Below are 24273 nucleotides of genomic sequence, written 5' to 3'. Positions count from 1 at the left end.
AGTTTTCAGGCAGGGTTTTTCCTGCCCTACCTGGAGTTGCCAAGAATCGAATTTGGAATGGGCTGCATGAGAAGCATGTGCTCTGTCACTGAGTGTTGGCCCCTTTGCATTGAATGCATTGAATGCATCCATGGACCTGCATTGTCCAGCAATGGCAAAGATTGCCAGCAATTGACTGTTACCCTTTTACAATATATGAGTAAGACCTCAGAATGAAAAGTGTGGCTAAATTTGGTCACATATGTTTGATAAAAATACATGCAGGCAAGTTGAATCCATACAAAGATGAACAACTAAAACCATAAGAACAACATAGCTTACGTATGAAACAGAAATGAATAGATATTGGCATCTTTAGTTGACCAAAGCAAGCAAGCAAGCAAGCAAAAGTGTAAAGTGTACTCGTGGTAGATATACAAATTATGGAAGTGAAAAATTAAACTCTGAAGAAGGCTGCATGCATGTTTCATATATAAATTAAATAAATAATGTCATTAGCAAATTGTCATTTAAATAGTTGAGTCTGGTAACTTGGCAAAGGCTATTTACCTATGCACACTGTGTTATTCTGAATACTCAATCTGGAGCAATTTTGCAGCTCCATATTTGGGGCCCAGAATAAATCTGCCTCTCACCCAGTCAAACTGGAAAATAATCCTTTCAGATTTGTGTTTAACTTCCTCTGTGTGAACACTTGGTTCAGTTAGCTGAATTTACTTGCTGTGTAAGCAACTTTATAAGTGGATAGGCTTAATAATGCTTTTGTGTCACACTTTAACCTGAATTGCATAGGATGATAGGTAGGAAGTTTGTTGGATACATATGATTAGGCTCCATAAGTGCTTTACATTTCTGCTTGTTTTTTCTGAGGCAGAAATATACTCACAATCATTTTGTATTGCTAACAGTCAGATGATATTGTCAATTTATTTACAACTTTCCTCAACTTAATTTGCACTATCTATAAGAAAAGTAAGGCCATGAAAGTCAGTATCTGCTTTTAAGGAATTAACCATAATTGCACAGGTGCCATTTTGAACAAAAGCCAACCATCACTTCAGCATTTTTAAGATTAATTGATTTCCTTGCAGCACCTCTGCCATATCGGACAACTGAGATTAAGTGTTTCTTCCTGTTGTTTTCCTACGCCCATTTGCTGATCCAAACTTTAAGACATTAAAAAGTCTCTACCCTAGCTTATGGGAATTAGCAGTACAGTTAGGTACGCCTTGGAGAAGGTACAGAGTATTTTCCTTAACTACTTTGTGATCTTAACCAGAACCCACACTTCTAAAAGTAAGATCTCTCTGCTATGCATGCTTACCCAAACATGATGGAACTTACTCCCAGGTAAGTGCATAGCAACGCAGTCTAATCAAATCTGGGGTTTTCATAGCACAGCTCATAGTAGCCCCATTCCTATATGGAGAAAGTAATGCCAAACTTCGTGTTCTTTGGAAAAAATAATAAAACAACACAATTCAGTCTGAATACTCTTGGTTCCTGTGCATTGCTGCCTAAGCTTTCAAGAGGTTTTACTAGCTGAAAATCAAATCCGGAATAGAAATCACAAACATGCAGCTATAAATGTATAGAGTGGCATTATCTCATTGTCTGACCTTATTATAATGGTCAGCGAGTACCAAATAAGTTTTTCTCTTCCCTACCAAACGGGCGTTCTAGACTTTGTGTAGTGCTGTTTGTAAACCTAGAAGTGCACGCTTTCGAATTTTCCATAAATCGGCCCTATGCTATTAATAGTTTCACACACGTTATTTGGTCAAAGCGGCTGCCAGTCTCCTACGTCTCCATCTAGAACAGTTGCGCGCTGAAGCGACAGCTCCGCGTTAAGAATTCTCGTGTCTTCGGCGCACGAAAATCAGCAACCATGCCTGGTATCGAGGGCAAAAGAGCGAACTTAACATCATCAAACGGTGCTCCCGCGCAAGTTACCCAGGGAGTTGGCATTGCAAGCAGCTTGCATATGTGAGACGGAAAGGGGCCAGCCGCTCCAAGCCCGGCTCCTTTTCACATATATAAACCTATCTCCAGGGGATAAAATACTGTGCTGTTTGCATGGAACTGCTGCAAGGTGGAGTGAGAAAAGAAAGGCGGTGGTGTCTTTTTCCCGCCTCTTTCTCCCCGTTTTGACAGAGCAGCAACAGTAAATGGGCTAGTAGGTGGGTTAACCAACCAAACGAAAGACTACGCACGCCCGCGTCCTCGAAGAAGCGGGCGTCAATCCCAGGGCTAGTGAAGGGGGAACCAACCGCGCAAGGGAAGTGCGCATCCTCCATTTTGGCTGAGGGAGGGTGGGGAAGCTTGGGTTTCGGTATTTGTCGCCTTGGCAGCTTAGGGTTCTATTTAGCACTTATATGGCATTGCCAAAGATACCCCCCGTGCTTTGCTATGACCCTGAAGCGAGAGGTTCTGATATCTACACCTTAGAGAGCCCCATGTTGGTTTGAAGTGGTCCCAAGTTCCCCGCAGCAGCTTCCGACAAAATGGAGGACGTCACCACCATTACCAACCATCACCACCACCACCAGGAGCCGTGCTGGGCTGCTGCTGCTAGTAGTGACACAGCTTTCTACAGGGTAGTCAGCGGGGAAAGAACCTTCTTCCTGGAGACTGGGAGCTTTGCCCGTGGGGAAGAGCTTGTAGGTTTAGTTTCATGCTTAGGGGACTACTTCTGTTAGTCTGCCCCCTCATTGATATGGTTCTAGGTTCTAATCCCTGCTGTGAGGGCGGACGCTGCTAAACAAACCGTGAATTGAGTATGCCCATCGTTACCCCTTTACAGAATGGGGAAGTCACCCCGTTCCAATTTTTGCCCACAGGGAGCGTGGAAATCAAATTAATGGGTTAAACACCACCTCCGTCCCTGGCAAACGTCGTGGGGGGAACCACTACCCTTTCATGTAGGAAAATAAAGAGCACAAAGTTCTGCATGAAAGTATCCAGCCGCAGTAACCACAGGGACCTCAACCCCTCCCCATTCACTAGGAGAAAGACAGAGGTGCTGCAGCTGTTGGTGGTGGGCAATGCAATTCGGGTTTCTTTAACCTGATGGAACCAAAGAGGGAGGGACCCTAGGCGGGCGTGAGCAAGTGACTGACAGAAGCTCAGCTCAACCAGCTACAGAAAGTCCTGATAGGCGGGCGAATGCTCCAATGCGTTTGGCCGGCACCAAAGCCCTCCCCCTGGGAAAGCCAATGGGCGGGCACACGAGGCGGCCTTTCCACAAGCTCGGATGGTTGGGTTGGTCCCTCCTCCTCCCCCTTGCCAGCAGCGGCGCTTTAGCCCGGGACTGGACCGAGTTAGAGTTGAGGAAGCGTTCGAGGAGCCGTGGAGGTTGCGTGTGACCCCGGGGAGAGCTACTTTCCCGAGACCGGTGAGGGAATAAGAGGGGCCGGTTGAGGTAGCAAGAGCTGAGCCGGGTTAGCCGAGCTGGCTTGAAGCCCAGCTGCCCTTTCAGGGTGGGGATAGGAGCAGACCAGCCGTGCCTCAGAGCAACCCGGGCTAAATACCCCGCTGCGTGTCGCTCTTCGCTGCTGCTGTTTTCCCCTCCCCCTTTCTCCAGTAGGGATCGGGAAGGCAATTAAGGGAGGGGGAAGGCGATTAAGAAATGGGAGGGAGCCCAGTTATGACGGGCGAGAGGGTCTTGGGCAGAAATGCGAAGGGGGCTGCCTTGGGGTATTTGGCGTGGGGGGGCGCAATCCGTTTTAACACGTCTTTCTTTCCAACGGCCTCCACTGGGATTGGCTTTGCCCTTAGTCCTTATTTTCTCTGTCTTCCCCGCTTTCTCCTTGCGGGGGTTCTCCTTTGCGCCCAGCGTTGCGCTCCGCGGATCCTCGTCTTTTTCTCTCGTTCCCCTCCCGTATTGTTTGGCTGGGTCTCTTTAATGGCGGCCGATTGGAGGCGGCAGTGCTGCTGGCTGACTGCAGGGGGCCAAACCCGACACCCGGGGCAATTGGTAGGGACGGGCTCTGGGACATATATCGCCGCTTGCGACGTGAGGAGTGGGCTGGTGTGGATTATATCGATTTATATTCGTTCTCTAGGTAGCTCTGAAGAGGGGCGCAGAGGCTTTGTGTGTGTTGTGGGGGGGAGAAAGTCCCTGGCTAGTACCTCCTTCCCTCCCACCCCCCCTACGTCTGTGGGCCGCCTGTTACCCTCGCGCCTCCAGCAGACTACTCCAGCTTATTGCTTTTGGAAAGGAGGAGGAGAGAAAACTGATCCCTTTTCATAGGATAGGGGACGCGTGGGGTGGTCAGGTCTGTCTCTGGGGTAATAGGTTTATATCCCACTGGGAAGGGGCAGTGGGGGGTTGGAGGGTTCAAAGTGGAGTGTTCTGCTGGCGACTATGACTTGCCCAGCAGAAAGGGCGTCTCCTGGAGGGGAAGATGGGGAGGCGCGCCCACTACCCCTCTTAATGCCCCTTCCCTTCCCCCACCCCACTAGCTCCTCCTCCTTTTCCCTAGGCTCTAGGCCAGTTTGGTGCAGCCTTGGCAGAGCCCAGCAAGGAGAAGGAGCTCCATTGTGAGTGCTATTTATATATATATATTGCCCCGGTTACAACTGCCTTGGGAAGAGATGGTGGATCACCCTTTTTTGGCACGAGGGGTCGAGGTGGGGGGGCAAAGAGGAGGTGCTTCCAAGGTAATGGGGGCGGGGAAGCTTGTTGGGTGCAGCTGCTGCTTCCCTGGAGCGAAGCCCCGGTAATGGCCGTGAGGCGACTCCTCCCCCGCGGGGTGGGCGCTGCTGCTGCTGCTGCAGAAGAAGACATCGCTCCTGCAATACCAACACCCGCACGCAGACGACGGGCTCCGTCGCTCGCTTTACCCAGCTCTGCAGCAAGGGGGAGGGTATCTTTGGAGTGCCCTCTAGAGTTTCGGAGCGGACTTTAAAGTGACATATTTAACCAGATTTCAAATTAATTCCCTCGCAACTTCGAATCCCTGTAACCTTACCTGACTTCTCCTTCGGGTAGGAAGGAGAAGTCTTAAAAACAATTTAGTCTTTAGCAAAACCTGTTCTAGTAACTGCCTTTGTGTGTTTGGAGCACATGCTTATTTTTCAAGTAGATTTGCTTGGAGATGGGAGATCCTGAGAGAGTACAGTTAGAGGCCACTGGTCTTTCACTTTGCTTCTTTTAGGCAGCCATCTTCCTTGCCCCATTTCCCTCCAAACTCAAGAGGTTGGTTGAGAAGCCCATGGGTTGTCATTGTGCCACTTTTGTCTCCTCTGAAAAAGATTTTCCAAGACTATTGCAGATTTCTGTGAAGAGTCACCCAAGGAGACGTCCCTGTTTTACATTCTAAAAAGACTGCAGTTAACTTTTCTTTCTTCATCTCACTGTAAAAAACTGAAATTGCTAAGTAACAAAGTAATTCCATTAGGGAAAACTTCAAAGCAACATCCAATGGCCTATTAGTAGGAGACTGAAAGTGATCAGTAGCTATCTGTAGAGGGTCTCGCCCATAGCAGGAACCCATTGGTGGTATTTCAGTATGTGGCCTATAGGAGGTAGTCATAGGATTGGATTAATCAAGATCAGTACTACTTTTACCATCATCTTGTCCATACTTTAGATTATAGCTACACTAGGCAATGATTTGTCCCCAAACCATTCTTTAAAATTTTTCAGCTGAAGTATTCTTCCTACATTGTTCCCATTTATGTTACCTTTAATAAACAGCTGTAATGATCTGTATTTTTATTTCTCTTTGTAAGATCAAAATATTCTAATTCTAACATGTGTTTTATAATTTCTTGATCTTTATATATCCTCTTTAATGTGTCTTTGGTGGTTATCTTCTGAGTCCATGAAATTTATGGCATTATGTGATAGACCCACATTTCAAATGCCTCTGTATTTTTATTGTAATCTGTGTTAAAGTCTGCAGTTCTGTTTTCTAATAATGGTGGGGATGGGTATACTTTCATGTGAATTATTTGAGGTTTATTCTGAAGAAAATAGCAGTTTAATTCCCAAGAACTGCTGTATTTAAGACAGAGTATTTTTTAAAAGTATAGACTGGAAATTCAGATCTTGAGACATGACATGGAGAGGCTTGAACAATAAGCATGGAATCCCATACATGTTTAGACAGAAAAAAGGCTTATAACTCCCAGCAAGCCTTGCTTAGGATGGTGCCCTAAATGGCTTCATTTGGAATCCATCTGTGATAGGCTTGCTGCTAAAAGAGACTAATGTTAGAATTGTTTGAGAGCTCGTGTAATGTAGTGATTAAGAGTGCAGGACTGGGACTCGGGAGATCTGGGTTCTGGGGCCTCCTCAGCCATGGAGCTAACTGGATGACTGGGCTAGTAACAGACTCTCTGCCTAGCCTACCTAGGGTGGTTGTTGAGGAGGAGATAGAAGTGAGTATGAAGTGAGGAGAATTATGTAAGGCAACTTCAGTTCTTTGAAAGGAAAAAAGGTGGGATATAAATATAACAACTATTAATAAATATAACTCAATTGCATAAAGTTTCACTTGTGACATTGATATGAAATGATGCGCAAAACAGTATGCTACTATTAAATATGGTTTTTCTGACTTTGTGTGCAGTCTTATGGATAATAAAGGATAAATTGACCAATAATTGCTAAAATACTTCTATGCAAGATAGAGAACTACAAATTGCACTACAAATTGCTTTAACCTACCTGCCTAGAAGTCACATGCAGACATTCAGCCTGCTCATATGAGAACTTAAAGGGCAGAGGGAATGGGGTGCACACAAGCCCTCCTCTCATGGTTCATCTTCCCATATTTATTTGAATCATCTGCTGGATTTTCTGTGTGTTTACTTCCAACACCAGCAGGTGCCTCCTTGTGTTTAGAACCATGAAAAAAAAAAACCCAAAAAACAAAACAGGTTCTTGATGATTTTGAGACTTCTCAAGTTCAAATAAAAGTGAGAAGAAGCATTCTTCTTTAAAACTTACCCAGGGGAATTTACATCTCAGGGAAGGGATGCAGAGGTGTGAATATTGGGGTTTGAGTTCACATGTTCACCTATGTCTCCTCACTGTGAGCCCTGATACGATGTGGAATGTCAAACTAAGTCTCTATTTAAACTGGTCTGAACCACAATTTTAAGAAATTGAGAAATGGGTTATATTGAAATAACTCAGCTGTATTTCCAAATAAATATGTTTAGATGAGAAATGTTTAATTTATTTAAAATATTTTTGACCCACCTGTTATGGTCCTCAGCCCTCACAGAGAAATCACAAAAACATGAATGTGCAATTGCAGTTAAATACTTTGCTATAGCAGCAGCTACTGATTTTTAAGCATCAAACAGACTGGAATAAATAAGTCTTGAGATTTTAATAAAAGCCAAAGTGATGAAGCCATACACACCCTTCTGGAGAAACAATTTCAAATCCAAAGGGTCTCCACAGAGAGAGCCCTATCTGTAGTAGCCACCAGTCTAATAGCTCTTACTGGTGAACCCAGCAGATTCAGCTAGCAATACAGATATTCATGGTTGGAGAGGCTTATAAAGGTGCATGTGGGCTATTAGGTAATATGGTCCCAAGCCATTTAGGGCTTTTAAGACCAAACCTAGCACTCTGGATTGGGATTAGAATCTAACAGGCAGCCAGTGGAAACAATGTAGAAAAGAAGTAATATAATCTAAGTTCCTAGCTATGAGAAGTGTTCCAACTGTTACATTATGTAGCGGTTGCAATGTTTGAATTGTTTTCAGGGTCAGGCCTATGTAACATAACAATATTGTGATCTGGAAATAATCAACATATTTGTCACTGTGGCCTAGTCAGCTTTCTATAGGTAGGGAGGGCCACAGCTGGCAAACCGGCCTGAACTGGTAGATGTAAACAGCATAGTGCATGAACCTGCACAATAAGCTGCATTGTAGAAGAAATTCAAACATTCCAATAGCCTTTTGCGTAGCTTGGCTCAATCATCAAATCGAGGAGGACTGCAGCCATGAAGAAGACTGAGAAGGACAGCATTGAAGGAACTAGTAAAGAACATCAAGTGTGAGAATGCTTTCACTGGAGACCAAGGTCAGGACTATCCAAGCTATTCTTAATCATTGTATATTTGTATGAAAAGCCAGACAGTGAAGAAAGCTGACAAGCATAAAATGTGTAGGAAACATGATTTTGAAGGAGTACTTTGCAAATACTGTGGTCCAACTTATCTGAAGGCAGAAGGGATAAAACTGAAACTCTTGTACTTGGGGCACATTGGGGGAATGCATGACTCAATGGAGAGTCCAATACTGCTAGGGAAGGTCAAAGGCAAGACAAGGAAGACCAAATATGAAATTGATTGATTCTATAAAGGAAGCTGCAGCCTTGAGTTTATAAGATCTGAGCAGGTCTGTCAAGGGCTGGACATAGATTCATTCATAGAATGAGTGGATTAATTCATAGAATCTCCACATAAGTCAGAGACAACAGCATGTAACAATAGGCTTTGACTCTAGTTAGGAGTGGAATATAAGATTACTTTGTCTATGTGATTGGTTTGGGCCCTGCTGACTTTACATGTTTCTAGGAGCTTAGGAATGCTGTCAAGGACGGGACAGTTTGGAGGACATTAAAAGTTGGAGACAACTTGATGGCATGCAGCAGCTTTATGTGGAAGAACCATTGATGTGATCTAGTGTTTACTCAGGAATGATGTATGTGTAGGCATCTTGCTTTCAGTGATAGTTTATTGTTTTGATTCATTTAATTTCTCTAGAATTCAGGACAATTTTGAATAGTAATTGTTCATAAGAGCAAAATGTCAGCTGAGATATTAGATACAGAGTTCTTAAGGCAATATAATATAACATTGGTTTCTGACACTGATACAGTGTTCAGAGTAACCACATGAGCATATCCATGGAGAATATTTATTTATTTATAGCATTTGTATGCCGTCCATCACATAGCCTCGGGATGGCTTACATAAAATAAAACACAATACAGATAAAATCCAGATCCACCCTGGCTGCATATTAAAACCTATAAACTGATATTAAAAGTTATTAAAATATTGTTGAAATATATAGGTCTTAGCCTGGTGCCGAAAAACAAATAACGACTGCGCCAGGCGGACCTCTCTGGGGAGCACATTCTATAGGCGGGGTGCCTCCACAGAGAAAGCCCTCTTCCAGGTACTTTGCCTCCTAATGTCTTTCACGGAGGGTTCCCGGAGGAGGGCCTCTGCTGCTGATCTCAGGGTGGGAGAGCAAATAGGGAAGAAGGCGTTCCTTTAGGTTTCCAGGTCCCAAACCATTAAGGGCTTTATAAGTAATAACTAGCACCCTGAATTGAGCCCAGACTTCTATGGTAGAGGACTGGGGTTATGTGAGAGTAACGCCCAGTCCCCGTCAGCAACCTGGCTGCTCTATTTTGCACCATCTGAAGTATCTGAAGTGTCTTCAAGGGCAGCCCCACGTAGAGCACGTTACAGAAATCCAACTGGGAAGTAACCAATGCATGTGTCACTGTCGGTAGGCAATCGTCCCCCAGGTAGGGACGCAGCTGATGGATTAACTGAAGCTGAAGGAAAGCGCTCCTCACCACTGCTGTCACCTGAACTTCCAGGGACAGCTCCGGGTTGAGGAACACTCCCAAGCTGCGGACCCTGTCCTTTAGAGGGAGTGCAACCCCATTCAGGACAAGGTCCAAGCCACCTACCCAAGAGCTCGAACCACTCACCAATAGGACCTCCTCCTTGTCTGGATTGAGCTTCAGTTTATTGGCCCTCATCCAGCCCATTACCTCGGCCAGGCACTGGTTCAGTACAGCCGCTGCCTCACCTGGATCGGTTGAAAAAGAGAGGTAGAACTGGGTATCATCAGCATACTGATGATTCTGCAGCCCAAACCTCCTGATGACCTCTCCCAACGGTTTCATGTAGATGTTGAATAGCAAGGGGGACAAAATGGACCCCTGTGGTACTCCATGGTGTAGCTGCCATGGCGCAGAGCCAGAGTCCCCCAGCACCACCTTCTGGAATCGGCCGTCGAGGTAGGAGCGGAACCACTGCCAAGCAGTGCCTCCTACTCCCAGTCCTGCTAGCCTATCTAGAAGGATACCATGGTCGATGGTATTGAAAGCCTCTAAGAGGTCCAGGAGGACCAACAGGGATGTACTCCCCCTGTCTCTCTCCCTCCACAGGTCATCATACAGGGCGACCAAGGCAGATTCAGTACCATACCCGGGTCTGAAGCCGGACTGAAATGGGTCCAGATAATCAGTTTTATCCAAGAATGCTTGGAGTTGTCCCGCCACCACCCATTCCAACACCTTGCCCAAAAACGGGATGTTGGCCACCAGTCTATAATTGGCGGCCATCTCTGGATCCAGAAACACCTTCTTTAGGAACTCTAAAGAACTTTATAGACCGGTGGCTAACATCCCGTTTATGTGGAACTCTACTTGTTCCATTTTCTACCAGGTTCTCCCATTTTATTCTGATCAGGATTCTGGTTCACCCATTTTGTTCTGATCAGTTAGCTTTTAAAAAGTTGAATGAATGACCAAATGCTACATAATGGCTTCATTGGGATGTTCACATGATAGACTTGTTAACGCTGAAGTTACAGATTGTTCGTGTTGGAAACCTATCCCTTGACATTTTATTGGCGATTCAGTGTTCACCTCAACAGTTTAGCTTGTAATGTAGGTCATCTGTTAGTTTGAAAATGAAGCTTAACAGGAGGGCACTTTGAGCAGGCTCTGTCTTCTAGATTTTTAGGAGATCATGAATTTAAAAATGAAAAAAAAAATGCCATTATTTTTAAAATGGGTGACCAGTAATCTTGTGATAACAGAAGTAGTTGATAATGATCTTATGTTTTCTTCTGGTTTTTAGGAGGTACTTAGAATGGAATGATACACATCTTGTATTTTTCCATTAATGCATAAGTTAATTAATTGCATTACTAAATTTTAAATTTAAATTTAATAACTATAAAACTTTAGCTCCCTTGTTCTCAGTGAAGTTCAGAACAACATTCCATATTTCATTGACAGAGCACATGCTTTGCATGGAGAAGGTTCCAGGTTCAATTTTTGGTATCTACAATTAGCTTGATTTGATTGCATTTTATCATACTACAGTTTGCTTACCAATGCCAGGATGTCTGCATTATCACCAACACTATTTTTTCACTGTACTCTTTGCGTTTCACTTCCACCTGACCTCACCGCTTACAATCAACTCCCCTGTGTGCAATGTGTATACATATTTCCAAGTTATGATAGCATCATGTATCTGATTACCTGAGCTCAAGTCCTCAAACGGTTATGCCATAATAAATTTGTTAGTCTTTAAGGTGCCACAAGGGATCAGGTAGTAGGTGATATGAAAGACCTCAGTTGGAGACTCTGGAGACCTGTGGCCTGTCAGTACTTGTCTCGACTGGACAAATAGTCTGACATGATATAAAATAACTACTCACGTTTCCTTGTTTTGCCTAGAATTACCTTGTCAGATGGGTTACCTAGAGAGATAGTGACTGGCCCAAGGTCACCCAATCAGCTTTAAAACTGATTCAAAGAAGATCTGCTTAATCTATTCTATACATTATACCATAGTGCCTGTTTGAAAGTAGCTCTCTACGTAGTATTCCTAGTAGCTTATAGTATAAAAACATGTGTTAAAAACATTTGTCATTGAAAGACACATGCTTAACTAAAATATTTTCAGGAGAAAATAGATAGCCGAGCACAAGAAAGTCCCTGCACAAGAGGCATTTAATACCTTAAACGGAACTATTTCTTTAACACCTTAGTTTGGATGTATGCTCATTACCAAAATCATTAGTCTGCTTGGCCACTATACTGATTTTAAAATTTAGTCCATTGACCCACTGGTTCCAGTGTAAAAAGTGATTCTTTTTAATTGATAGTTTGAAAGGCTTATTGAGCACAGAACTAACACATAAGTGGCTGTTGGCTTGATGTTATTTCTTCTTAATACTACAATAAAGTATATTCATGCTTTATTTCAAGATCTCGCACCAGCAGAATAGTTGAACTTGTGAATCCATATTAGAATTATGTGGCCTGTTTACAGTACTTAAGAGTATATGGTTTAAGACCAGTGTGCAGGTTTGAGGCATGCAGCATCTATTTTTATTTTGTTTTAACTAGAGCCTCAATGTCTACCATATGGAGCCAGTCACAGAATATTAGTTCATAGAAGGTTAAACTGGTGATCATGGAACTTAGCCCACAGAAACTGGTTTTCCTTGATGTATAGCTGTTGCATATGCTTGAGTATTATGCCAGCAAGCGGTATTCACATGAGAAGCCGTCACAGAATTGTATTTATAAGCATAAAGCAAGAATTTAAAGCTGTAGACTGTTTTTGCCAAGATGTATTTAAATAATTCAAAGTATAATGCCAAGCATGCACACCCACACATACATCTTTTATGTTTTCCTCTTACTTGCAGTCTCAGACAAGTCCAGACAGACATCTATGGTTGGGTGGACACACACTATTGTGCGTACAAATACATACACACTTTCATTTAGTTGTTTCATATATGTATGCACATATCTGTAACTTGCTTATCTACCTCAATGGAATTAGTCATTGTTGTGCTGGTGGGTCAGGAAGTAAACAAGGAGCCTGTACAAGAAAGGTATCAGCTTATTTGGTGAGACTGAGCAGGGCAAGCTTATCTACTGGCTGGTCTCCAGGCTGTCTGGCCTAAATGTGCCTGCTTGTTACTTGCCTGAGGACCAGTGTGGATAAAAATCTGTTTTTTTAAATTAAAAAAGGATTTTTTGATCAGATTTCCTTGATATAAATTGATTTTATTTTTAAAACTAAGGTTTTTTTGAGAAAAATCTGTGTAATAGTTTTCCATTTAAGATACATTATTGTGCAAAGGTTATTCATCAGGAAATAAGGATTAGTTTTTAATTATGTAGTATGAGACTGTATATTCCTCAGTGTTCAAATTTTTTTGGTAAATGAATTCTATTAATCCATTGACAATGTCATGCTCTTCCGGAGGTTTGTGTAAGATTACTGGGCAATTTTTCTGTCTAGAAGATACCACAGATGATTGGTTTTACACTCCTCAGAGGTGTGAATTTGTGTCTGCAAGGATCACATGTCTCTTCTTCACAGAAAAAATGGTAGAAAATAAACATACAGAGTTGAGCAAAAGAGGACTGTTCCTTTGCAAATCTATGTACACAGAACCAGTCCCCTACCTCTTCAAGTGCTAAATTTCAAGAAATTCAATGAATAGAAGGAGATTGTTGGGAGCAGAATAGACCTGCACAAGAAGTGTGAGGAGAAGGAGGAAGCAGTAAAAATGAAAGGGCAGAACACAAGTCTTTAGAACTTTTTGTGTATAGAGTGAGATTTATCATATTCTTTGGGGGTGATACTATTATTTAATATCTGCAGCTTTCCACTGCATAAAGCAGTATAGAAGAGACAAGCACACAAGTGCAGAAATCCATGATTAAGAGAAAAATCACAAAATATAAACAATAAGCAACCCATTAATACAATTAATTAGCACTGTAAAAACATAATCTAAGAAAAGCAATACAGTACTAATGTAGAATCCACAATGCCACCCAGCGCAACCTAGAATGAGCATGGCAATTGGGAATAAATGTTTGTTTAAAACATTTCTATATTGCGTTTCTGGGGGGGGGGGAGGAAGGAGAAGATTTATAAAAATTTAAAATGCAAATAAAATATATTATGTATTTTATAATAAAACAAATGTTAAACTGTGGAAATTTAACAGTGTGAATTATTTTGAAATGAGCGCTTTGAACTTAGCTTGGAAGCACAGTGGCATCAGTGCAGTTGACCAAGGACCAGATTGACCTGTTTCCGTCATTTGGCCACTAGATGCAGTTTCTGGACCATCTTCAAAGGGAGCCCTGTATACACTATAATATGCCAATCTAACTTAGAATGCTACTGAAGCATAGACAGATGTAAGTATTGGGAACACTTCTCCCAGCATAAAGCATTCCGGGGTGGTTTCCTCAGACTCTGAATCTGAGATGGAAGAGCTGGAATTCTTGGCTGAAATATCCAGACTGACAAGCCCTCAGATAAACCAAGTGACTGGTGAGATCCAGACCACATCTGATTTTGGGGCAGCGGGAGAGGTACTGTTGTACAGGCAGAGCAGGAGAAATATAATTTAATAAGCTTGACTATTCAATGCCAGTTCAAGCAAACTGGCTAATTGATGATATCTGGTGTTCCTACTGCCTAGCCCACAAACACTTGGAAACTCCCTGAGAGTGGAGCAAACGCCAGCTTCTTGGTTTGAGTCTGTCTGTCTGTCTGTCTGTCTGTCTTTTCATTATTTGGCATATTAGCTAACCAGATTGTCTTTGGCTGATGACCTCTGCAATTATCCAGCTGTATTACCAGGCCAGTTTGGCTAGCCTGTTTTTATTGCAGTTGTTTGTAGTTGTTCAGTTGCAAAGTTGTGCCTGGCTTTGCAACCCCATGAAACATAGTACACCAGGCCCTCCTGTCCTCCACTATTCCCTGGGGTTCAGCCAAATTCAGGTTCATTGCATCAGTGATACTACCTAACCATTTCATCCTTTTTGTCCCCTTCTTTTGCCTTCAATGTTTCCCAGCATCGGGGTGTTTTCCAATGAGTCCTTCATTATCATTGCCAAAGTATTTGAGCTTCAGCTTCAGTATCTGTCCTACTAAAAAACAGTCAGGATTGATTTCCTTTAGGATTGACTGATTTGATTTCTTTGCTGTCCAAGGGACTCTCAGGAGTCTTCTCCAACACTGCAGTTCAAAAGTGTCAATTCTTTGGCGCTCAGCTTTTCCTGTGGTCCAACTCGCACAGCCATACATAACAACTGGGAAAACCATAGCTTTGACTGTTGGTGATGGCGAAGCTATGGCACACATGCCACAGCAGGCACACAGAACCCTCTCTGTTGGCATGCAAGCCAAGTTGCCACAGCATCACCCCAGCACCAAACATTGGATATCAGCACACATAGGGGCCATGCGCATGTTCAGAAAGGAGTAGCGGCACCAGGCAATGACATCATGAGCTGTGACTCGTTAGCTGCAATGCATCCGAGCTTTTGCATGACCGGTCAGTGTGCTGCCAAGTATGTGTGTGTGTGTGTGCGTTTATTTGCTTGCACTGCCTGTGAGTTGTTTTTTCTAAACTAAAACCTTTTGGGTTGCAGCTTGGGCATGCGGTCTCTAAAAGGTTAGCCATCACTGGGCTATATGAACCTTTGTAGTCAAGTGATGTCTCTGCTTTTTAGTATGCTATCTAAATTTGCCATGCCTTTCCTCCCAAGGAGCAAGCATCTTTTAATCTCACGACTACAGCCACCATCTGCAGTGACTTTGGAGCCCAAGGAAATAAAATCTGTCATTAGTTCCATTTCTTCCCTTTCTATTTGCTAGGAAGTGATAGGACTGGAGGCCATGATCTTAGTTTTTTTCATGTTGAGTTTCAAGCCAACTTTTGCACTCTCTTCTTTCAACCTCATCAAGAGGCTCTTTAGTTCCTTTTCACTTTCTGCCATTAGAGTGGTATCCTCTGCGTATCTGAGAAACCTGGCAATCTTAATTCTGGCATTTTGCATGATATACTCTGCATATAAGTTAAATAAGCAGGGTGACAATATACAGACTTGTCATACTCCTTTCCAAATTTTGAACTAATAGGTTATTCTATCTGTTGCTTCTTGACCCACATACAGGTTCCTCAGGAGACAGGTAACGTTGTCTGGAACTTCCATCTCTTTAAGAACTTGCCACAGTTTGTTGTGTTTCATGCAATCAAAGGCTTTAGCATGTTCAGTGAGGCAGAAATAGACGTTTTTCTGGAATTCCCTAGCTGTCCCCATCATTCAGTGAATGTTTGCAATTTGATCTCTAGTTCCTCTGCCTCTTCAAAACTCAGCTTGTACTTCTGGTAGTTCTTGGTTCACATACTGCTGAAGCCTAACTTGTAGGATTTTGAGCATAACCTTGCTAGCATGTGAAATGAGTGCATTTGTACAGTAGTTTGAACATTCTTTGGCATTGCCCTTTTTTGGGATTGGAGCATAAACTGACCTTTTCCAATCCTGTGGCCACTGTTAATTTTCCAAATTTGCTGGCATATTGAGTGTAGCAGTTTTACTGCATCATCTTTTAATATTTTGAATAGCTCAGCTGGAATACCATCACGTCTGCTAGCTTTGTTGTTCCTTAGACTTCCTAAGGCCCATTTGACTTCACATCCAAGGATGTCTGGCTCGAGATCAGGGAGCACACCATCATGTTATCAGGGACATTAAGATCTTTCTTACATATTTCTATGTAATTTTGCCACCTCTTAATCTCTTCTGCCTCTGTTAGGTCCCTGCCATTTTTGTCCTTTATTGAGCTCTCTAGTCTTTCCCATTCTATTGTTCTATTTCTTTGCACTGTTCATTTAAGAAGGCCTTATCTCTTCTAGCTATTCTCTGGAAATCTGCATTTAGTTGGGTGTATCTTTCCCTTTCTCCCTTGCCTTTCACTTCCGTTCTTTCTTTAGGTATTTGCTTTCTTGCATTCCTTTATCTTTGGGATGATTTTAGTTGCTTCCTCCTGTACAGTGTTACGAACCTCCATCTGTATTTCTGCAGGCAATCTGTCTACCAGATCTAGTCCCTTAAATTTATTTATCTCCTCCACTGTATACTCATCAGGGATATGATTTAGGTCATACCTGAGTGGCCTAGTGCTTTCCCCTACTTTCTTCAATTTAAGTCTGAATTTTGTAACCAGTCAGCTCCAGGTTTTTACTGACTGTATAGAGCTTCTCAATCTTTGGCTGCAAAGCGCTTCAGTCTGATTTCGGTGTTGATTTCAGTGATGTCCATGTGTAGAATTGCCTCTTGGGTTGTTGAAAAAGTGTGCTTGCTTTGACCAGCATGTTCTCTTGGCAAAACTCTGTTAGCCTTTGCCCTGTTTTGTTTTGTACTCCAAGGCCAAACTTGCCTGTTGTTCTGGTTATCTTTTGACTTCCTACTTTAGCATTCCAATCCCTCATGATGACAAGGACATCATTTTTTGGTGTTAGTTCTAGAAAGCATTGTAGGTCTTCATAAAATGGGTCTGTTTCAGCGTCTTTCGCATCAGTGGTTGGGGCATAGACTTGATGTTGAAGGTGTGCCTTGGATTCAAACTGAGATAATTCTGTCGTTTTGGAGATTGTACTCCAGTACTGCTTTTCCCACTTTTGTTGACTATGAGGGCTATTCCATTTCTTCTAAGGGATTCTTGCCCGCAGTAGCATATATAATGGTCATTTGAATTAAGTTCACCCCTTCCTGCCCATTTTAGTTCACTGATTCCCAAGATATTGATGTTCAGTCTTGCTGTCTCATGTTTGACCACATCCAGCTCACTTTGATTCAAAGATCTACATAACAGGTTCCTATGGCAGTATTGGTCTTTACACCATCAGACTTTCCTTTCACCTGCAGATACATCTGCAACTGAGTGTCCTTTCAGCTTTAACCCTGTTGCTTCATTCTTTCAGGCACTACTAGCACTAGCTCTCTATTCTTCCCCAGTAGCACACTGGACGCCTTCCAACCTGAGGGGCTCATTTTCTGGTGTCATATCTTTTAGCCTTTTGATACTGTCCATGGGGTTTCCATGGCAAGGATACTGGAGTGGGTTGCCATTTCCTTCTCCAGGGGATTGCATTTTGTCAAAGCTTTCCACTAGGACCTGTCCATCTTGGGTGCTCCTATATGGTATAGTTCATAGCTTCATTGTGCTGTGCAAGCCTTTTTGCCACAGCAAGACAGTGATCCATGGAGGGGTTTACCCTGTACATTGTCTTATCAGCAGCCTTTCACCTTGATCTGTTTCAAAGGATAAAGGAATGAGGGGAAAGCGTAGTTCACAATAACCATTGACAATAAAGTATTGCCATCCAGATAGTATAACTTTTCTGCCAGGCAAAACTGATAGAAGACAGTGCTACAGAGACTACCTGAGCCGCTGAGGTGGAAGATGGATTCAGGAGTTTCCCCAAGCCATGCATCAGCTTCATCAGGGGCATGTAACCCTATCAGGAGGTAGTTGTATTTTCCCCATCTGGCCAGAGGAGCCAGCAGAGCCTTGTACGGATTGAACCTCGGCCTTATTTTAGTGACTCCCATTCAGACCATTACCATGGCCAGTCAGATGATTGTGCACATCTGCCTAAGCTGAAATACAGAAGCAGAAATGTGCATCATGAGCAAACTGATGAGAACACATCTAAACTTCAGATAAACTTACACAGATTTTTCTTGTGTATATTAAACAGCATGGGGGAATAGAATGAACCCCACCCACACTAGTGACTCCATGAGGCTAACCAACATCCCTCAAGCATGCTCTAGAAATGGCCATCCCTTAGAACAGAACCACCAGTAAACAAATGTCTCCAGCTCTGACAGCCACACCAAAATGAAGTCATGATCAATCATACCAAATGCTTTTGAGATATCAGTGTATTAACAGGTATGTACTCAAGTCTTTCTCCTGATTGTGGTCATCGTATTGGGCAAACAAGGCAGTTAAAATATAACATCTGGGTTTGAACCCTGACTGAAATTGATAGAGAAAAATAGGTTCTTCAAAGAACTTGAATCTTGTCAAGCAGAGTGACCAGGAAAGGGACCTCCACGGCCAGTCTTAAATTGTTGAGATCCTCTGGCTTCAGGAAGGACTTCTGAAGCCACCACTATGTATTGCAGATGGACTGGGATTGTTCCATTTGTAAGAAATACTACACTGGGGCAACTGACTGTTCCTTTCTGGCTAGACTTCTCTAGCCATGAAATACACATGAATAGTGTCACCCACCTAAGCTTCTCACACACATGCTTCAGCCACATTAATTTAAGCCCCACCAATACTGGAGCAGACAGTACAGGGCATCTCATAAAATGGATGTACTAAAACATGAGTTGTGATCCCAAACTACTCAAGTGATTTTTATGCTCAAAATGCCATGCGAATAGCAGGCCAGTGAGGCTTCACAATCTCCTATGGACTAGTGTGTAAAAGGCTCCAGAGTATCTGGAAAGAAAAGATCCACTAGATTACATAAGATGGATGTAATGGAGGCAGTGAAGTACCGCTTCTTTGCTTCATTCATTCATTTATTAAAACATTTTTATGCCGCCCCATTCGCCGAAGCCTCGGGGCGGCTTACAACAATACCGCTGCTGAATAAACTTGATGTTCATCTTGTACTAGTATTTGATTACAGTCATCAGGAATCTTTCTCCAATTGGGATCTTGTCATCTTCTAAGAGAATGGAATAGCTCAGAACATTACATCCTGCTTCCAACTCTGCTACTTCCAGTCAGGACACGACAAACAACCAGCTGTATTACTCTTTTACACAATAACATATTTTGTATGCTGATACTTTGATTTAATCACTTTAAATGTGTCAGTGTTTGAGAACAGTTTTTACCCCTGTAAAATAATTCAACTGTTTCTCTTAGACTTCTGTTAAAATGTAAAAGTGCAGTTATAGGAAATACAAACAAACATTGTGAGAAATTTAAACAGTACTACAAATTAAAGTAGTTTAGTGCACAGTTCTTGGAGATGTCTGTAATGCTCAAAATTCAAGATTATTATTGGCAATCTCCAAGGAGCTGGTGGAGCATGAAGATCATCTTAATGCTCCTGACCAGCAAAAAAGGCTGAGGTGCTGCCAGGCAACATTGATTCTTGGCAGTGCTAGTCTCCTTACCTCCACCTAGGAACACCCCTTAGACCTCTTCCCTGAGAAGAGAAGAGAGTTCAGAGAAGATATCCATTCATGCTGTCTTTATAATCTGGTTATACTAGGAGTAACGAGACCATCTAGAAGAATAGCTTAGTCAGGCTTGCTTACTTTTCTTACCTGTTGGAAGACAAGAAATAAACCCAATCCAGGCATCTAACTTTTTTAAAACCTTGCTGGATGATGTTTTATTGTTTATTGTCTTGAATTATATACCTAGTCAGTATTCTGCTGGTTTCTGTCAATATGAATCCTCTGTTGTTGGCTCACAGTCCTGGGTTGTCCTCACTTTGCTTTCTGTTTCCTTGAATCTTTTTGTTATGGGAAAGGATCGACACTTCTTGCCTTGAAATACATTATTAAAGTTTCTTGTGATTCCTTCTGTGGTCTGTTAGCAAACTTTTAGACTACCTTGGTTGGTACCTTTGCATCAAACTGGAAGCCCTCTATTTAGAAACAAGTTTAACTTCTGAACAACATTAAGGGAACTTGCAATAATCCGAAGAACTAAATATCAGTTGTAGTTAACTTTGTTGTTGTAAACTGTCACAAGACCTCTGTGATGGGATGGTATACAAAAGTTTTAAATACATAAACTTTAACTTTTCTACTACTGTGACATAAGCTTCCTTTTGACTTTGTAACTCAGTGAAGATGGAACAAAGTTAACATCAAGCTAAATTTGTATTAAAGGGTATATTTGAAATTTAAAATAGCATTTCCTAGTGATAGTCAAAAGTAACAGTAAAGAACAAATTGGAGGTGAGAAAGGCAACTGGTAAAAGTCAGTCTGCTGTTATTCAACCAGCTGAAAACAAGTACATATGGATAGACAGGTGGAAGTACAATAATTTTTTATTGGTGGATATAGTTCATTTGTTTTTAACTCAAGTTATTCTTGCTATGTTGAAGGTTTGGTAGGAATTCACATGCATTCAGTATAACAGATTTTAAACTACAGGCAAATAGGAAGAGACAAATATCTTTGAACTGAAAGGTTCAAAGCAGTTTACAACATGAAAGAAATGATGTAAACTTTTAAAAGACAGCATTATATTATGCCAACAAACATTATATGAATAGCTACAGAAAATTGTGTTATGTTGCATTAAAAGGGGGTATAGAATAAATTGTGCACAGGAAAATATAAATTTTCATATATATGAAAATACAACAAAATATAACTATTATACACATAGATATGAGGCAGATAAATGAACTACAAAGGTATTTCCTGTAATTTCCTGGAAAATGCTACAGGGAATGCATTTTTAAAGAGCTAATTTAGAGTAGCCAGTGTATAAAACTAATTTGATTCCATGTACCTTCAAACCTACCCATAACTTCTGTTAGAGTCCGTTTGCTTCAGTATCTCTGGCCTAAGGGAACTGTACATAGGGAGGCTACAGTTTTATAGCCTCCTGACAGTTTGGATGCACTGGGCCAAGGTTGATGACAACACTTTATCCTGGGAATTGGAGAAATGCTTCTTGCAGCAAGCCTGGAAAGAACCATACTAGCAGCTTTCCAAGGCTGGGAAAGTTACCTGGAAGAAAGGGAAAAGGAAAGTTTTCTTCGTGAGAGGTGACTGAAAAGGCATACAAGGTATCTTGATGCCCCTGCAGCTTCCTTCCATTCACTTCTGAAAAGCTCCAGCTAGGCAGTTAAAAAGCCTGTCTAGTGAGTGAAGCAGAGTGTTAAGACTGGGAAGCAAAGGTCACTTCACTCTTCTTCTTTTCTGCAAAGGATTACTGGAAGTTTAAATGGCTCTTAGTTTAAGACCTCCATTCTTCTCAAAATAAAGATATAATCATATCTTTGTTTAAAGTTTATATTCAAAATTGTAGTTATAGGAAATAGCTGAGGGGAAAATTAGTTTCATGGTAGAAGATTTGCACAGTCTTCTGGAAGCTTTGTCTTTGGAAAATATTAAGGTGAGCTTCTGTGTTCATGAGAATGCTGAACTGGGAGCCTGGAAGATCTAGATTCTAGTCCCCACTCAGCCATGAAGCGCATTGGGTAGCATTGGGCCAGTCGTGGACTCTAAGCCCTACCTACCTGTTGTGAGAATAAAATGGAACTATTTAAGCCATCTCACATCGTTGCAAGAATAAAAAAAACGGTGTTATATAAATGCAATGTAGTAAGAATAGTAGTAATGAGAAGAAGAATGGAACCAGCAGTAGCTACAACACACTGTTGTATTGTAGATACAACATTAAGAGTATTGTAACTTAATGTTAGTGTACTTTCTAATTTTCCATGACGTTTTAGGTCATCCGTTACCTCCTTTAGGAGAAAATATTTTACAATATTTTATTGTAAGTAAAATTGCCTTCAAACTTTTCTCATAGCATGTATTATTTGACACCTGTTGGAATTCTGCTATTATTTCTCAACAAAGCTCAGCAAATAAAGCAGTATTTCAGCTATATGTGTGTCGTTTCAAATATTAAGGTTTGCCATTTGGTTTATTTTCAATTTAAATGACCAGTTTAAGGGGTGATGATTGGCTTTGAAATAGTGTCTTCTGAATGTATTCTTATTATGGATTAAATGTGTTTCAGGATAAGTATTTTCAACCAAATGCCCTCAGTTGTTTTGGAAAAGTGAGCCAAGTTTCCAGCACAGACAAGGCATTGGAGCAGCTTTTAAAGTATAACGTATTGCTGCATGTTCTTGAATGGGTAAGTGTTTGGGCTGGGAACATAGAATATTGTTGAGAAGTCGTGTTCAGATTGTGAAGTACTCCAAAAGAATATATCTAAATTGAATGAATAGGATACAGAATTCCAGAAAGAGATTTAATATATGTAGACATTTCTACAGAAATTTATACTGTGTGAACTGATTGTAAACACCCAGAAAAAAATAATTCTTTGGTACATGAACCCCCCCCCCCATGATTATGCTGAAAAGGGCAAAATTTTATGGGGTTAGTATGCTATATCTAAGCTTGTGTTAACCCCCCCTCCCACACACACACACGCACACAGAACCCTGTAAAAAGGACGTTAAGGGAGAGCATAAGATTTACTGTGTAGTCATCCTCAATAACAGGTACCAGGATAATTTCAGGTCTTTTTTTGGGGTTTTGGACTCAGAATGAACGTAAGTCAGAGTGGAGAACTTGTGGCCCATCGGATGTATTTATCAGGAACTTCTGTCAGTCCTAGTCTGCTTACCATTGGGAAGGAATGATGGGAGTTGTAGGCCAAACATATCTAGATAGTTGCAAGTTCTTCACTGCTGCTTTAAATGCACATACCGTTTTTGCAGTTGTTATTTATAGCTAATTTAATCCAGAACTAAGGTACAACTCTAGGGTGCTAGGGTGTTTTTTTAACAGGAACATAAGTATTTGAACAGTATATTCATAGATATAGCAATAGCCTTACCATTCCCATGGATAGAATTAATGTTAAAAGGTGACAAACATTTAAATTAAGATAAAATCAAACTACAAATCAGAAGGATGGAAAAGGGCAACAGTTTGCATTTGGGTCAGATGAGAGATTGACATTTAGGATTATTTCTTTTGTGGGACAATTTGTTGGATGGACAAGGCTAGGCAGTTTCCAATCAACTTTTCAGGCATAGTGGAGTTTGTGATTTTTGGAAATGTAATATAGTGTGTTTGCTACTAATGATTGACCATCTTGGAAGTGCTTAGGCTGTAGGAATCCATCATGCAATAAGATGATTGCATATTGAAATGTCATTTCAGAAACCAAATCTAAAATGATATATTACATTTATATACCACCTGTATTCCTCTTGCAACAACCTAGTGTGACTTTCTTACAAGGTTTTCCCCCTCTCCATTTTATCCTCACATAACAGCCCTGTGAGGTGGGTTAGGTTGAGAGTCTGAGTGGCCCAAAGTGACCCAGTGAGCTTCATAGCTGAGTAGGTACTAGAAACAGTACAAATTCCTTGTCCAGTGCTCTCATCACTATGCCACGCTGACTCAGTGATAAGCTTGAAACATTTTAATATCAGTTTCTTAACATAATTAAGCAATATAATCATCAGATTTATTAAGTTGGACAATAGACAACAAGGTTTTGGCTTTGGTAGCAGCCATAAATGTGGTTATGTAATTATTTTGCTCTGGATCTAACCCTGACATGGTCCATGTCAGGTTCAGGGTATATACAATTCATGTAAAATTACAGCTGATCCACTCTTGGGAAACTTTAAGGTTCGGAAAAAACTGATCTGTGGCCAACTTCTGAGATAATATAGCTGTAATTGTATAGCTCCTGACAATGTGTAAGTGTGCTGTACATCCATGAAAGAATCTATGTGGCCAGTCATTTCAGATAAATTTAAATGGGTTAAATTTAGAATTCTTCCACCAGTTGTTCTTTGATATGATGTTTTCAGGATTTCCTCATACTGTTAGGCCTTGCCTCTGCATATGAAACAAAATGAAGATGATTTTTACAGGTAGCACTTTCCTGGCT

General features: G+C 41.5%; 1 protein-coding gene across 3 annotated transcripts in view; it reads left to right on the top strand.

The window, feature by feature from the left end:
• The first annotated feature begins 3334 nt into the window (after positions 1-3334).
• Positions 3335-24273, top strand: part of ZMYM2 (zinc finger MYM-type containing 2) — a 79463-nt gene continuing 58524 nt past the window's right edge. For 2 of the 3 annotated variants that reach the window (XM_044442535.1, XM_044442534.1), the window contains exon 1: positions 22371-22491. The gene's annotated coding sequence lies outside the window, so the exon portion shown is untranslated. Of the gene's footprint in view, positions 3395-22370; positions 22492-24273 lie in introns of those variants that run through there. The other variant, XM_044442536.1, reaches the window with a different exon arrangement.

Source organism: Varanus komodoensis, unplaced genomic scaffold, assembly GCF_004798865.1.
Source record: "Varanus komodoensis strain SLA01 unplaced genomic scaffold, ASM479886v1 scaffold4, whole genome shotgun sequence".
In the NCBI taxonomy this organism is placed as follows: Eukaryota; Metazoa; Chordata; class Lepidosauria; order Squamata; family Varanidae; genus Varanus; species Varanus komodoensis.
Note: the sequence above shows the minus strand (reverse complement) of the source record. Positions and strands in the feature narration are given on the sequence as shown.